Raw genomic sequence first — 16,619 nt, 5'->3', positions numbered from 1 at the left:
TAAAGCTGCATATCAGTCTCACTCCTCTCCAGGATCTTTTCCCGACACTAACCATTCTCCACTGTCCTAGGACAGTATGATTAGCACGTGCTCGGAATTCACAGCAAGCGCACATAAGTAGGTTGAAGTTGTGTTACCTCCATTCTAAGTCTCTTTGTTATTACATCTACCCTATCCCCTGGTCTCGCAGAAGCAGGAGTCCTTTTTTTTTTTTTTTTTTCCTCTCTTAAGTTTATTTACTTATTTGTTTTTATTTTTGGCTGCATTGGGTCTTCATTGCTGCACGTGGGCTTTCTCTAGTTGTGGCGAGCAGGGGCGACTCTTCGTTGCCGTGCGCGGGTTTCTCATTGCAGTGGCTTCTCTTGTTGCAGAGCACTGGCTCTAGGCACTCAGGCTTCAGTAGTTGTGGCACGCGGGCTCTAGAGTGCAGGTTCAGTAGTTGTGGCGCACGGGCTTAGTCGCTCCACGGCATGTGGGATCTTCCTTGACCAGGGCTCAAACCTGTGTCCCCTGCATGGGCAGGCGGATTCTTAACCACTGCACCACCAGGGAAGCCCAGAACTAAGAGTCCTTTAATCTCAAGTAGAGAAGTCAATGGTTGACAGCATATGACGGCAAAGAAGAGTATGGAAAGATTTAATATTAACTAACATGGAAAGATGTAATGTTACATTAACAACAACATTAAAAACTGTGGACACATCATGAGCACAGTTAGGTAAAACTTTCACATGAGTAGAAAATTATAACTAAAATCCTCAAATGCTGACAGCAGGTATCTTTTTGGAAGGTAACAATTTTCGCTCATTTTTTAGAATTTTTATAAAATATGCTTTATTTTATTAATGTATAACAGTTAAAATGAAATAACTTAGAAAAGCTATATTTTTAAAAGGTATTTGAAATCCATATAAAGCTATCTCCTATGCCTCAGTTTTCATGATTATGATGCCTTTAATTCTCGGTGCTTATGAATTTAATTCTCAACTTCAGCTCTCCCCAAGTTATGGCTTTTTCCTGGTGTATCAAAATCTTTAGCTAAAATGATATTCCAGTGTGGTTCATTCACTGATTCTGTCCTAAGCACAGACCTTCAGTTTCACATAAACTCCAGATCTGTCCCTGTGTGCTGGGATTACTGACTTATTTCCCTGGTTTGCATTCGGCTCCTTCATCAACATCCCATTTCAACCTCAGGCCCACTTACTCCCCTAGACCATACTGTTTTTTCTGTCATCCCAAAACACTACCTGTTTACTATATTGCACTCAACTTCAACTAATTCCGGAGAGACCAAATTAATGGGTGTCGATGGCAGCAACAGACGAGCCAGGCGACACCAGGACAGGGATACAGGCAGGTTGGCGAAACAAGATAGCAAGGTATACATGGACATGATGGAGCTTGATGACAAAGCTAGTATTGAGGGACTTATGGATGCTGGGATTTCCACAGAGTAAACACCTAGAGCTTGAATAAGTGAGATCAAACATGTGGCTCAGACAAAAAGATCAGAAAAATAATGTCAGCCACAGAGTCCTGAAGTACTCCAGGTCTAACTCTATAGTATATTTGTTAATTCTAAAACCTGCTTTGAATAATTCTGTCTAAATTTGAGCCTAAGAACCTTAAGTATGAATAAAGTCTGCCACTTTTCAGAAAAGGAAGAGTAAGATGTCCTAGTACTTAAGTCCACTACATTTGGAGTGGGCTAGGGTCTTTCCAAAGGGTCCTTATATGTCCAAAGGAGGAAATTAAGTTTTCATCTTAGGTTAGGGCATTAATCTAAAAATAAAAAGGCATTTTCACTTTATTTCTTTATTGACAATTTATAAAATTTTCTGAAAGGAATCCTTTACTTGGAAGAGAGAAAAGTATGCAAAAATATAATCAGGTTTTTGTTAAGTTTATGTCAAAAAAAAACTATTTAAAGAAGTTAATCATGTACTTTGAGATGCCAGAGCAATTTAACCAGAGCTATGAGGAATAATTATTAGTGGGAGAAGCTTCAAGATGCCAGAAGAGTAAGACGCGGAGATCACCTTCCTCCCCACAAATACATCAGAAATACATCCACATGTGGAACAACTCCTACAGAACACCTACTGAACGCTGGCAAAAGACCTCAGACCTCCCAAAAGGCAAGAAACTCCCCACGTACCTGGGTTGGGCAAAAGAAAAAAGAAAAAACAGAGACAAAAGAATAGGGACAGGACCTGTACCAGTGTGAGCTGTGAAGGCGGAAAGGGTTCCACACACTAGAAGCCCCTTCACGGGCAGAGACTGCGGGTGGCAGAGCAGGGGAGCTTCGGAGCCACGGAGGAGAGCGCAGCCACAGGGGTGCGGGGGGCAAAGCGGAGTGATTCCTCCACAGAGCATCGGTGCCGACCACCACTCAGCGGCCCAAGAGGCTTGTCTGCTCCCCTGCCAGGGTGGGCGGGGCTGGGAGCTGAGGCTCGGGCTTCAGGCGGATCCCAGGGAGAGGACGGCGCTTGGGTGCGTGAACAGACCTAAAGGGGGCTAATGCGCCACAGCTAGCCGCGAGGGAGTCCGGGGAAAAAGTCCGGAGCTGCCGAAGAGGCAAGAGACTTTTTCTTGCCTCTTTGTTTCCTGGTGCGCGAGGAGAGGGGATTAAGTGCGCTGCTTAAAGGAGCTCCAGAGACAGGCGTGAGCCGCGGCTATCAGCACGGACCCCAGATACGGGCATGAGATGCTAAGGCTGCTGCCACAGCCACCAAGAAGCTTGTGTGCGAGCACAGGTCACTATCCACACCTCCCCTCCCGGGAGCCTGTGCAGCCCGTCACTGCCAGTGTCCCGGGATCTGGGGACAACTTTCCCCGGAGAATGCACGGCGCGCCTCAGGCTGGTGCGACGTCAAGCAGGCCTCTGCCACCACAGGCTCACCCCGCATCCATACCCCTCCCTCCCCCCGGCCTCAGTGAGCCAGAGCCCCCAGATCAGCTGCTCCTTTAACCCCTGTCCCATCCTGATTGCCACAGCAATCAGAGAAGAAGAAGAAATAAAAGGAATCCAAATTGGAAAAGAAGAAGTAAAGCTGTCACTGTTTTCAGATGACACGATACTATACATAAAGAATCCTAAAGACGCTACTAGAAAACTACTAGAGCTAATCAATGAATTCGGTAAAGTAGCAGGATACAAAATTAATGCACAGAAATCTCTTGCATTCTTATACACTAATGATGAAAAATCTGAAAGTGAAATTAAGAAAACACTTCCATTTACCACTGCAATGAAAAGAATAAAATATCTAGGAATAAACTTACCTAAGGAGACAAAAGACCTGTATGCAGAAAATTGTAAGACACTGATGAAAGAAATTAAAGATGATACAAATAGATGGAGAGATATACCATGTTCTTGGATTAAAGAATCAACACTCTGAAAATGACTCTACTACCCAAAGCAATCTACAGATTCAATGCAATCCCTATCAAACTACCACTGGCATTTTTCACAGAACTAGGACAAAAAAATTCACAATTTGTATGGAAACACAAAAGACCCCGACTAGCCAAAGCAATCTTGAGAAAGAAAAACGGAGCTGGAGGAATCAGGCTCCCTGACTTCAGACTATACTACAAAGCTACAGTCATCAAGACAGTATGATACTGGCACAAAAACAGAAATATAGATCAATGGAACAGGATAGAAAGCCCAGAGATAAACCCACACACATATGGTCACCTTACCTTTGAAAAAGGAGGCAAGAAGATACAATGGAGAAAAGACAGCCTCTTCAATAAGTGGTGCTGGGAAAACTGGACAGGTACATGTAAAAGAATGAAATTAGAACACTCCCTAACACCATACACAAAAACTCAAAATGGATTAAAGACCTAAACGTAAGCCCAGACACCATCAAACTCTTAGAGGAAAACATAGGCAGAACACTCTATGACATAAATCACAGCAAGATCCTTTTTGACCCACCTCCTAGAGAAATGGAAATAAAAACAAATGGGACCTAATGAAACTTAAAAGCTTTTGCACAGCAAAGTAAACCATATGCAAGACGAAAACACAGCTCTCAGAATAGAAAATATTTGCAAATGAAGCAACTGACAAAGGATTAATCTCCAAAACATACAAGCAACTCATGCAGCTCAATATCAAAAAAACAAACAGCCCAATCCAAAAGAGGGCAGAAGATCTAAACAGACATTTCTACAAAGAAGATATACAGATTGCCAACAAACACATGAAAGAATGCTCAACATCATTAATCAGAGAAATGCAAATCAAAACTACAATGAGATATCATCTCACACTGGTCAGAATGGCCATCATCAAAAAATCTACAAACAATAAATGCTGGAGAGGGTGTGGAGAAAAGGGAACCCTGTTGCACTGTTGGTAGGAATGTAAATTGATACAGCCACTATGGAGAACAGTATGGAGCTTCCTTAAAAAACTAAAAATAGAACTACCATACGACCCAGCAATCCCACTACTGTGCATATACCGAGAAAACCATAATTCAAAAGAGTCATGTACCACAATGTTCATTGCAGTTCTATTTACAATAGCCAGGACATGGAAGCAACCTAAGTGTCCATCGACAGTAGAATGGATAAAGAAGATGTGGCACATATATATAATGGAATATTACTCAGCCATAAAGGGGAATGAAACTGAGTTATTTGTAGTGAGGCGGATGGACCTAGAGACTGTCATACAGAGTGAAGTAAGTCAGAAAGAGAAAAACAAATACTGTATGCTAACACTTATATATGGAATCTAAAAAAAGAAAATAACATGGTCAGAAGAACCTAGGGGCAAGATGGGAATAAAGATGCAGACCTACTAGAGAATGGACTTGAGGATATGGGGAGGGGGAAGGGTAAGCTGGGATAAAGTGAGAGAGTGGCATGGACATATATACACTACCAAAGGTAAAATAGATAGCTAGTGGGAAGCAGCCGCATAGCACAGGGAGATCAGCTCGGTGCTTTGTGACCACCTAGAGGGGTGGGATAGGGAGGGTGGGAGGGAGGGAGATGCAGGAGGTAAGAGATATGGGGACATATGTATATGTATAACTGATTCACTTTGTTATAAAGCAGAAACTAACACACCACTGTAAAGCAATTATACTCTAATAGAGATGTTAAAAAAAGAATATTAGTGATAGAAAATTCTCTCTTTTCTAAAAAGCTTGATTTTTTTTTTTTTTTTTACTCAAACAGGATCTCTCATCTTATTAGAGAGCTTCAAATTGAAGTAAAAATAGTTTAGTGCTAGAGAGCCTAATTAATTAGGTATTAGAATTCTGAGAATCAGAGTTTAAGTCATCAAGAGTGATGACTGAGGGCTTCCCTGGTGGCGCAGTGGTTGAGAGTCCGCCTGCCGATGCAGGGGACACGAGTTCGTGCCCTGGTCCGGGAAGATCCCTAAATGCCGCAGAGCGGCTAGGCCCGTGAACCATGGCCGCTGTGCGCTCTGCAACAGGAGAGGCCACAACAGTGAGAGGCCCGCGTACCGCCAAAAAAAAAAAAAAAAAAAACAAGAGTGAAGACTGAGTGAACTGTCATTAGGGAGACAATACATCCTTAAACTAAACCTCATTTGGGCTAATTCTATACATCCAATATAGAATTCTTCATTTTGCCAGGTGGCCCTATCATTACTACTAAATACTTAGCACACTCTTCACCTTTTGTATTAAGTGTCTAAAAGTACTTAAAATATGAATTTAATATTTTTAACATAGCAGAATATATTGGTTTTAATCCACCCTTTTGGTCACATGTTGTTTGTACCAAAACTTTACCCGTAAGAAGCTACTGACTGCTTCTACATCTGAATGCATTTATTTATTGAGGGAAAAAGACGACGAGGAGGAGGAGAGGAAGAATAGGAGAAAGGTGGGAAGCAAAGAAGAAAGGGAAGAGCAACAAAAGGAGGGAGGAAGGGAAGGAGGAAGGACGGTTGGCTTAACGCCATTTAGAATAATATTCACTAACTTTACTAAAAGACCAGTCAATAACTTCTTGCTCGTTAGGGTTTAGCTACTTTGCAGACTTATCTTTTGGATAGTCTTATAGTATCTTTACATATTTTTATCCAGGCGATATTGGAACATAGATTAACAATAACAACAAAAATCTCTCATTCCCTGTAACTCCCCTGTCTCTAACACCAGGACATAATTTCAGCAAACAATGCTACTTCTAAGTATACAGAGTTCAGAGTGCATATGAGCTAAAGAGAGATGAAATTTGTAAGAATTCAGAATTCTCTGAAACTAAAGTCCTTGAATTTTAATATGTTCCTTGTATTGCCTTAAATCTTGGCCTTGTCTGTGTTAAATTTACTCATGGATTTAATTTCTTTCAAAAAATAAAACAAACAAATCCATCCTCTGAGGCAACTTTAATTTATCTGTTTGCACAACAGACCAGAGGACTTAAGGAGTTTTTTCCAAACATGGAATGCAATGTTTACCCATTGGACCCCATCCAGTCAACTGAGAAAACAGAATTTCTTCAAAAGTACTGAATAATTTAAAACCCTATGTATTTATAGAATAACTGAAGTTACACTGCTTAATTGGAATCCTAGGCTGACATAAATATTCTATCATTTGTTGTATACAAATTTTAAAATACTATGCTTATCAGGAGATTTCAAAGAAAAAATATCCTCTCCCCTCTGTTTTTAAATAACTCTTCAAAACCTCACAATTGGGGCTTCCTTGGTGGTGCAGTGGTTGAGAATCTGCCTGCTAATGCAGAGGACACGGGTTCGAGTCCTGGTCTGGGAAGATCCCACATGCCGCAGAGCAACCAGGCCCGTGAGCCACAACTACTGAGCCTGCGCGTCTGTAGCCTGTGCTCCACAACAAGAGGGGCCGCGATAGTGAGAGGCCCGTGCACCGGGATGAAGAGTGGCCCCCACTTGCCACAACTAGAGAAAGCCCTCGCACAGAAACGAAGACCCAACACAGCCCTAAATAAATAAATTAATTAATTAAGAAAAAAAGTAAATCCTATTAAAAAAAAAACCTCACGATTCCTTTCATATATGGATAGATGATTACACACAAATTAATGTTAGGAATTTTTTTCAATGGTTGAAATGCATCAAGAAATGAATTTCCAAATAAATTTTGTCATTATTTATCCTTGTGACTTTTTTTAATATGTTCACCAATTGGCACTTTTCTTCTATATATAAAAAAATAATAAATACTCATCTATCGATCTCCTGACATTATCCATTTTCAGGAAGTTGGCCTGATGTGATCAAGAGAACAAGGACTTTGGGACCGGGTCTGGTTTTGAATCCAGCTGTGTGATGCTGGGAAAGCTTGTCATTTTCATAACTCCAGTTGCCTCCTCAATAAAGTGGGAATAACGCCAACTCCCTCAAAGAATCCCGTCAAAGGTACGTGAGATAATGTGTATAAAGTAGCAGGTGCGGGCTGTTTTGTTCTTGTTTCCTCCCTTGTCTCCTTCACTGCTCTGGAAACTCTGTGGGGGAGTGATCAGAACCCAGCCCGTCTTTCTGTTACCAGACATCATGCCAGCTGCTGCCTCTCATGGCTTCCTATTCCAGTGCACTTTCCCTACACCCGAGGCAAAGCAGAAAAGCAGGACTGTCTGGTTTGGAGATACCCTTTCTGCTTAACAGCCAGATTCTAAGCTTAAGAGGTCACCTTGGTAAAGTCATATTGGTAAATAAATTGTGAATAACTTTATTCCAAGCCAAAAAAAAAACCGCACACACACACCCTAGAAACAGAAACTATGAGTCATATTTCTCCTTATTCAGGCTTTTTCTAAACAAACTGATGTACTCCTCTTCCCAGGACAGATAAAACGTACAAGCTGAGACACGTACTTTGTCTAAATCACCCGGATGTTTACTTTGTCCCTCAACAGTTTCCTCATCCACACTCCAGATTCTCAGATGTCTCTCCAGCTGTGGGGAAGTAGATTTCTACATCCAGTGGAGAAATCTAGGTTGCCGGGATCCAAGGAGCTCCCCGTTCTTAGTTTCCCTAAAAGCTCATGGATTCCTTCTGAACTTGTTCATTACAGAACAATTCTCCTGATGGAAAACAACTCCGTCCCAGATGCACCAATCACTGGCATACAAAACATTTTAAAAAGATAGGACAGTAAGTAGGCTCAGCATGAAATATACAGAAATGAAATAAGCCTCTAATATAGTATTGTAAATCAACTATACTTCAATAAAAAATACAGAAGCCTCACTACAGAAATGATTTATAAGGATAAAAGCTGCAGCAATAAAATGAAGGAATATTAAACTGCTTTATCACACGGCTTTAGTTTTTTAAACCCCAGTGTTGAGAAACTATCCTAGGAACATGATGGAGGAAAGTCAGCCTACAATCCCCAAAGGGACACATCCTTTCAAGCTTAGCCTCAGGACGAGCAGCATAATGAATCAATGTACTAAGTCCCTTAGTTGGGGCCTTGTCTTCCTCAGAGCCAAACAGTACTTGTCTGTGTAAGACTCATTACTTGACTTAAATGGACACTTTTAGCCACAAATACCATAAATCAGATGTCTTATTCATCATTTGCAAGAATTAGAAGGAATTCACACATGTGGAGGTGAGTATGCCTATATGTAAACATTGTAGATGAATAATTTTAATCACCATATCATTATGCAAATATCAGATTACATGCTCTTTTTAAAAAGGATCAATATGGAGACACTTGTGCAAATGCTAGATGACAACATGAAATCAATGGCCACTTTTACATTTACCTGCTCCTGTGGCACCTTTAATGAGAATGGATCTGCTACCATGAAATGGGCTGTAAGCAGGCCAACCTGAAAATGGTGTGATAAAGTACCTCTTTATTCGTCACATCATTTGCCGTCAAATTAAAACTATGCCAGCTTTGCAGAGCTTAATTCTAATGCGGGTTTCACAATCTTCTAGAAAAGCTCTATTAAAGCTCAAAGCTTAAAAGCTTAAAAGGTCTGTCACTTATCCTTTGAAAAATTTTTAAAAAGGTCCAAAATCCCTAAAACTATTTTCATAGGCACCTTCTTTTGCCATCTCTCCCCGTAAAATCTAGGGAAAGTGGGATCGTGATTTTGCTTTTCCACAAATGTGATCTCAACAAGTTGATTAGACTATATTGTTGCCCCTTACATAATTTGTGCCCCAAAAGTAGCATCATGATTTCTTCAGACTAAAGTGTACCAAAGATACTCCATCAATAAACGTCCAAACAGTGCAATTCCTTAAAGAAGTTCACAGAACTCAGCTTAACTAAGCAAGGACAAGTCCTGCCTAAAGACCACCATCTGTGCTTGAAGAGCTCCAGGCAGGAGGGTAGAAAGGAGCTTCAAGCCACAAACACTTTCCTCTGATGCCAAAAGACAGTGACCCTTAGTTCTTGGTTATTTAATATCCATTTTAGTAATAATGGTGCCTTCTGACATACAGGTGGTGGATTTCCAAACTTCACTGAGCCTAAGCAATTCTAAGACATCATCACTTTTATTCATCATCATTTAAAGTGACAGCTCTTATGCTATTACAGAGTATTTATTTCTAAGAACATACCCTCAGGGGTGGGAGGAAGGAAAAAATTACTGAGGTTTGGGGAAAGGGCAATATTAGAGAAAAAATTACAGTAAATGGGAAGAAACCCAGATACACCAAGGACAAAGTCAGTGGAACTTTATTTAACTCTTAGGCCTCAGTTTTCTCATCTGTAAAATGTAAATGTTAGTACTTACTTTAAAGATTTTTCTTGAGGATTAAATAAGTTAATACATCTAAAGGGTTTTGAACATTGCTCAGTAACTGCTCATATTATCGTATTTTGCTTATTCCTAATTATAATCCTTCATTGTGGGAGGGTACCCTATTTTTGGTTGTAGAAACTGAGAGTCTGTTTAAAGAAACTCGCCTAAGATTACATACCTATAAGATGCTGAATCCAAAATTTAAACAAATACTCTTTTCATAACAAGTCACACAAACATTTAAAATATTTGAAATATATTTTCTACCTTCATCTTATATCCTAGATCAGTGATTCCCAAGAGCGGTCCCCAGACCAAAAGCATGAGCATCACCTGAGAACTTGTTAAAAATGTAAATTTGCAGACCCCACCCCACATCTGTCATTCAAAACTGACATTACAAGGGCAGCTGTAAGCAGTTACTTTCTCTTCCTATGGACAATATAGCAATCTTAGCAGGAGTATTAAAACATATCCTAGAGGAATTGTGAAACACTGGAACATGTGTTTAGTCAAGATCGTGTTGGGTTATACGCTGGAGGTTTTGAACAAAAGACAGTTGAATTTCAGCTTTACCTGAGGGCAGAGAGCTGGATCAGTATATAGTTGACCCTGGAACAGCAGGGATTTGATCTGCATGGGTCCACTTTCATGAAAATGTTTTCCATAGTAAACACTAGAGTGCCTCATGATCCACGGCTGGTTGAATCTGAGGATGTGGAATGGCAGATACGGAGGAACCATGGATACAGAGGGCTGACTATAAGTTATATTCGCATTTTTGAGTGCATGGGGGGGCGGTTGGTGCCCCTAACCTCCACATTGTTCAAGGGTTAACTGTACTACCAATTGTCCATGTGGCTTTGGGCAACTCCCACAACCAATCTAGGCCTCGGCTCTCTCATTAGTGAAATGAGCAACCTCTCATATCCCTTACAAGTTTGTATTCTACTCAAAGAACTCTAAATCTCTCCCTATGTTTTTATAAATATGATAAACAATAAAAATCTGAGAAACAAGGTGACCTGTTGGATTGAGTTATATGAAAATGAAATTTGGGGGGTTTTTAAACTGGATCAGAGAAGGAAAAACTTGCAAGGCATTTAAAAATGTCATTACCCCAGGCCGAAAGTAAAAATATAGAGTACAGAAAAAAGCCTATATAATATCAAACTAATAATCTAAGTATGTTACCTTTGTGGAGAGGCAAAAAGAAAATACGACTAACCCACACTCATGTTAAGTTTACTACAGTGAGGAGCTTCATTAGAAGCTGTGAATGAACTGTGAACTTGAGTCCAGGTATGGTAGAATACTCAGACTGGGAATTGGGAAGCCTGAGTTCTAAGTTCTGTTTCTAACTGAATGTGAACTTATTTTGGCCTCTGAGACGCAATTCCTTCACCTATAAAATGCGTACAGAGACGAAACTATACCTTGTCTTAGATTTTTCTAAAACTAAAATTTAATCATTATTGATGTATCAGACCAGACATGAAGATGCATCATTACGTAGGCTAGGCCGCTGCTAGTGACAGGTGTGGTCAAAACTACCAGATGAGAGAAATGTAAAGCAATTAAAGAGACATTTCAGGAAGGTTGGTCTGGGATATAGACTGAAGTCATAGAGTCAACCCCAAATGAAATTATCCACATAGCGAAGGTCATTCTGATATCCAAAGGATAGCATGAAGTTTCTAGAACAAAGTCATATTGCTTTTTTTTTTAAAGGAATCACTTACTTTTCTAATATGCATATGTAAGTAACATTTAATTATATGTTAGATGTATATACAAGTATTATTGTTTTAGAGAATAAGGGGGGATAACAAACTAGATTTGGGCTTACTCCCTAGGAATGGACATACGGAATAGGAACCTTTACACAGCATCAAAATGTATACCAGGGCTCTCAATGAGAAAACTGGGGCAGAAGGATTAATCAACAGAGTAGTCCTATGATTTGCCAAAGGCCCACTCCTCATCTGCACACCTTGTATGTGGATGCTGCTACGGCCCTCATAGGGAGCCATTAGCTTTGGGCTTTGTTATAAATTAGCTTCCAGGGATCTGATCAGAGATCCCTGAAGAAGATCCACTCTTCTGCCCAAAGAGGGCCAAACCACATGACTGCTAGTTTTAACACTGAAAACTGGGCTTCCCTGGTGGCGCAGTGGTTGACAGTCTGCCTGCGATGCAGGGGACACGGGTTCGTGCCCCGGTCCGGGAAGATCCCACATGCCGTGGAGCAGCTGGGCCCGTGAGCCATGGCCGCTGGGCCTGCGTGTCCGGAGCCTGTGCTCCGCAACGGGAGAGGCCACAACAGTGAGAGCCCCGCGTACCACAAAAACAGAACAAAACAAAAACAAAAAAAACCCCAAAACTGAAAACTACCTTAATGGTTGGAGAGTCAGCTGAGAATCAAATAGGTAAAGAACTTCAAAATCCCTAAACTTTAAAATGCTATTTATTAAAAATACAACATGAAACTTGGTGGCTAATACTATTAATTTCTCTTTCAACCTAAGGAAGGTAAATCAGAAATCTGTAATTGTTTGAGACCAGATTCTTTTTTCTGCCATAATGGCACACCATTTCCAGAGTGCTACACCATAGATCACCCTAGAAAATGCATCCATTCAAAGGGAGAGGAGTCTCTTAGGAGGATCTCCATTGTGAGGGAACACAGCATATAAGGAAATGAAGGCTCACCAGGGGACTAGAGCAAAGAGGGAATGAGAAGACAAGGAAGGAGAAGATGGAGAGTGAGATGAACCTAGGGAGGTCAGCAGTAGCCAGAGGAAGCAGGGCTTTGACGACAGTGCCAAAGACGTACTTTATCTTAGGAGTGAGTAGTAGTCATGGAAAGGTTTTATGCAGAATGATGATGCGAGCATATCTGCCTTACCAAAAGATTCCTTAGTGGATCAAGAAAAGGTTTTTTTGTGGGTCGACAGGCTTGATCGAGTAGCTTAAATTCCAAACAGTCCCTGCTGTGTCTCTGATTTGTCAGGGAGGCATTAAGATAAATAGAGGTTCAGCATCATCACAGTTTGGGGCCAACAGAAAACCCAGTTCCTTCAAGCATATCCCAGTGGTCACACAACTGCATTCTAATGCTCCTCCGGGTATAGATGTCTGTGCCAACAGTAGCACAGAGAATATGCTCAGAAAAAAAGCAACACAAATTAACTCTGGCAGTTAACTCTAGCAGTTATTTTTCAGAATCCATCTGCAAAACAACAGCATTTTTCAGTAGCCAAAGAAGATGGAAAATGCATCTCACAAAATCGCTACTGGACCTATAGCAATCGTACCTTGCTTAGCAGCACTGCCCCTTGAATATTTTTTTGTTTTTGCTATGCTTGCATGGGAACATGTGTTTACATCAGGGAATGTGAAATTTAAGCACAAAAGAGAAACAACTAAATAGGATTAAAGACCAGAATCACGGTCTGATGTGGCGTTTAATAGCAAAGAGGAGGCCAGACCACATGACTGGTGGTTACAAAATGAGTAAACACACTGGAATGAAAAAAACCGACTTTGATAGGAAAAATCCTTGCATTTTGTCTGTGCATTTACATGTCTGATGTGTCCCCTCCTTTTCTCACCCTCCAAATTTACTGCTTACTTAGAAAAGTGAAGTGTGGTATGGGGAGATGAGCAGTGATACAGAATCACTCCTCTTTTAGCCTGTCCCTGCCCTTGAAAGTCCTCCATTAGGAAGGCATTCCAATGTATCAGAGACCCTCACTGTGAAGAATTCTGATGATTTCTAATACCATCTGCTAGAGTTTTAATTTTTCTGATTGTGTCACATTGCTTAAATCCTTAACAAACTATGAAGTATATGTATCTATAGTAGAAAAATTCAGATGAAAGTTTTTAGCAAGCATATTAGAGAATAACACCCCGCCATGCGCATACACACAAGCGCACGTGCACACACACACAGGCTGCTACAGAGGATTTAAGTATTAAGTCTATGTTTTTATGATAAAGTAAGTCTTTCTAAACATGAAACCATAAAGTAAAAAGTTGGCTGACTTAACTATATAAACTTTTAAAGCTTTTACGTAATGTAAGAGTGGTAAGCAGAATTTTAAAATCAACAATAAACAGGGAAATAAAAAATTCTGAAGTTATGGTAGAAAAGTTTAATTAATTTTGGTCATCTTAGTTTTTGACAAGATCTACATCTCCTTGGGGAATATTATGTCATTCCAACCGCCTTGCAAAATAAATGGCAGAAAGTATTAACCTGGGAAAGTGAAGGAGGAATGATTACTCACTCTTAGTTTCACAATAGCACAGGGCCCAAGATTAGAAGATCCCTATACTTGGTTTCATACTATGCCACCAGTGCCTTGAAATTTTTCACAATTTTTGCAAAAGGAGTCCTGAATTTGATTTTCCAGTGGGCCCTTCAAACTACGTACTCATCCCATACTTACTGTCCTGTAAATTGCCTGTCTACAAAGTGGTAAGCTGTGTGCCAAAGAAGAATACCAAGATGCTTAAGAAATAGCTCTAGTCCCGAAAAGTCTGTAGTTTAAAAGTAGAGATAAGTTTAGCAGTGAGATTATAATAAAGTAGAAAATAACACACATGGTAGAAATGAAGCTCCAGAGAAGAGAGAGATTGCTTCCCAGTAGAACCATCAGTATCTGTGGAAAGGGCAGCTTTTAGTTGAATATAAAAAGAAGAGAGAGACTTAAACATTGACAATGGGGGAAAAGGCAACAGAGGCAGTGTGCTATATAAAAGCACAAGGTCTGCTTGGGCACGTGGAATCGTTTGGTTTGCCTGGGGCAAGAAGAAATCTGGCTGAAAAAGCAGGCTGCCATTGGCTGTGGGAGGACCTTGAATACCCAGCTAATGATGCTGTAACTAATGCAACAGGAACTATGAGCATTGTAGAAAGAGAACCAGTTGGTCACAGTAATAATTTAGGAAGATTAAAGCTGGCCCCAGGCAACAGTGGTCATTTGTCACCTTTCTGGACTCCCAGCCCACTACTATATACACAAATGATGTGGACCTGATGTTTTACAGAGTGGCCAGATGAAGAGTGACATCAAAGTCAGTGCCTGTCTCTTTTAGTAAATCAGTTAAACTCCACTTGCTCTAAGCTGACCAACAAGAAACGTTTACGCAATCTAAGAGAACCAACTTTTATTGTTTAAGGTTTGAATTGTCAAAATAGATGATAAATTTGGGCATCTCTGAGAATACAAAAATAAAAGTATATCCAGGATCAATTACACACACACACACACACACACACACAGAGACATCTACAATTTCCTGAAATTGTGCCTCTAATAAAGAGTTTTTGTTGGAGCCATGAAAGACAGCATTGGCACTCATTCCATTTCCTTATGAAAACTAACTTATGGAAGCTGAAACCAGCATCATAAATACCCAGCTCTTAGGTATGTGAGACAAACAGTTAACTCTGTCCCACAGACAAGCATTTCACTGATTACCAATTGGGATCTTTCTCTGTCAGGGCTGCATCACAAGAAATCAGTAACTTGTACTTTAATAAAGGCTTAAAAATGAACATTCACTCTTATCTCTTTCTGTCTCCATTCACATACACACATCTATGTATCAGCACACATATCAACATATATATACATATATAACATACACAGATGGCACCTGAATAATTTAATTTCCTCGCAAACTATACTAATCTTCAAACAGAAGAAATTCACATTTCTACTTCTGTTTCATTCAATCACCTTTAGTAAAAAAACCAACACCTTAACAATAGAGTAATTTTTTTAATAGGTCTCACCTGATGTCATATTTGAATTTTTATTGTCCTTTTACCAGGAATAAAGAAAAAATTATGTGGAAATAAAAAATGTAGTCAGAAACAATAAGTTAACCAAAAGAAATACCCAAGTAAGGAACAGCAAAATTGCCTTTAAGAAAATTCAATAGATATCCATTAAGATTTTTCTATCACTGACACAAAACATGATTTTTTGACTCCATTTAAACAATTTCTTCACCAAAAATATAAAATAAAAAGGCCAGTTTAACATTCGAGCTCTCAAAAATGAACTCTTAATTGGCATCGCACTCCCATTTAGCTCACATACTCTGTACATCACTATTTAGTGATGGTTCTGTTTCAAAAGAAAAATTATACAAAATAACTTTTTCAAAAAAGTCAAAGTTGTCAATATTCTTTTTAATGATAATATATACTCTTTAAAATAAAATAAGCCTAGAGACAAATGAATTTCAGTGACTATCAGTATATTCCTAAGAAATGAAAGCTGGCGTTTTTTTCCAATTCCTATGGTATACTGAGTTATTATCATAATATATAATATCAGGAAAAGAAAAGCTTTTGATACCTCAGAACTGCAACATAAAATGAATTTAATTTGGGAAATTAAATTCAGGATTAAAGGATAATAAACTTCTTCTTGGAACTTTTCATCTTAGTCATCTGATCTTTAATATAGAACCTCACACAGAGATGATTTGGTCTTACACTATGGGTTGCTTTAGAAGAGGTAAATATATTAATTGATCAACAGTTAGAGATGGACTCAATATCCTTTTTGTTGTCATTATTCCTGCAAATGCTCACTTGCTTCTCTCCTCTATGCTGCTCTCCTCTATGAGAGGATGTTGGATGAAACTCTGAAGTTCTGACTTAACCACCTATTATGAAATTTGGCAGCAGAAATAGAAAGAAGCCAGTGCAAAGTCTTGTACTTCCACAAATTTGTAGGCTAATAAGACTGAGATAAAGGCAAAAAGTGTTCCCCGGGCTGCGTTTCAGAGGAAGGTTGAAAAGACAATAAAACACTCTCAGGAGAAA

At 39.7% G+C, this 16,619-nt stretch overlaps 1 protein-coding gene across 2 annotated transcripts in view; it reads right to left on the bottom strand.

Annotated features, from left to right (window-relative positions):
* The window catches only part of PRKG1 (protein kinase cGMP-dependent 1), a gene marked incomplete at both ends in the record, with an annotated part of 1,181,231 nt that overhangs the window by 404,439 nt on the left and 760,173 nt on the right, over positions 1 to 16,619 (bottom strand). The gene's annotated exons all lie outside the window — the stretch shown is intronic.

Source organism: Leucopleurus acutus (genome assembly GCF_964270905.1).
Source record: "Leucopleurus acutus genome assembly, chromosome: 14".
NCBI classification, from domain to species: Eukaryota; Metazoa; Chordata; class Mammalia; order Artiodactyla; family Delphinidae; genus Leucopleurus; species Leucopleurus acutus.
The sequence above is the reverse complement of the archived record's forward strand: the minus strand, read 5'-3'. Positions and strand labels throughout refer to the sequence as shown.